This window comes from Portunus trituberculatus, chromosome 19, assembly GCF_017591435.1.
Source record: "Portunus trituberculatus isolate SZX2019 chromosome 19, ASM1759143v1, whole genome shotgun sequence".
In the NCBI taxonomy this organism is placed as follows: domain Eukaryota; kingdom Metazoa; phylum Arthropoda; class Malacostraca; order Decapoda; family Portunidae; genus Portunus; species Portunus trituberculatus.
Genome location: NC_059273.1, coordinates 8,242,612 through 8,243,365, shown reverse-complemented (window position 1 = coordinate 8,243,365; position 754 = coordinate 8,242,612). Strand labels below are relative to the sequence as shown.

At 40.2% G+C, this 754-nt stretch overlaps 1 non-coding gene across 1 annotated transcript; it reads left to right on the top strand.

The window, feature by feature from the left end:
- Nucleotides 1-435: 435 nt before the first annotated feature.
- Trnal-aag lies at nucleotides 436-517 on the top strand. The gene has a single exon. It is a non-coding gene; the product is annotated as a tRNA-Leu (tRNA).
- Nucleotides 518-754: the final 237 nt, after the last annotated feature.

Sequence of the window (754 nt, the reverse complement as noted above, 5' to 3'; positions counted from 1 at the left end):
TTATTTCCTCATTCTCTCCCTCCTCTCCCTTTTCTACCCATCCAACGTTTCTATTTAGGCAATCTATCTCCAGCCTCTCTCTCTCTCTCTCTCTCTCTCTCTGTTTTGTAGTTTCGTCACATTCTAGCCACTCAAGCACGTGGTAAGAGAGTTTACAGACTTCTGTGCTACAACTTGTCTGTACTGGCTATCTACCTTCAGTTTGTTCTCGACTCTCTCTCTCTGTTCTGTATTTCGCGTTATGTCGAATCGAACAAGTGATCATGGGTTAAAGGGGCTTTCTGCTAATCAAGGACACTGATGAAGCAGACGTATTATGATATTTATGACCTACGTTCTTAATGACTATTCCGTAAAACTAAAAAAAAAAAAAAAAATCAACACCTTTCTCATTTTATGCTTGAGTTTTTCTTCCTTTTACACAACAGTTACCATGGTAGCGTGGCCGAGCGGTCTAAGGCGCTGGTTTAAGGCACCAGTCTCTTCGGAGGCGTGGGTTCGAATCCCACCGCTGCCAAATACTTTTCGTCCCATTCCTCCCTCGTCCTGTTTCTTATCAGGTAATGCACATAACTTTATAGTAACTTTATAGGATTACCAACAACCAAAGGGATTTCTTTTCCTTCGAGTATGTTCATTCTTTCCTCTTTCTTTCCTCCTCTACTAGTATTTCTTTGTTTTTTTTTCTTTCCTCTTTTTCCTTCCTCTATTTTAATCACATACTCCATGTAAGTACTACCTTCACCTCTTTTTT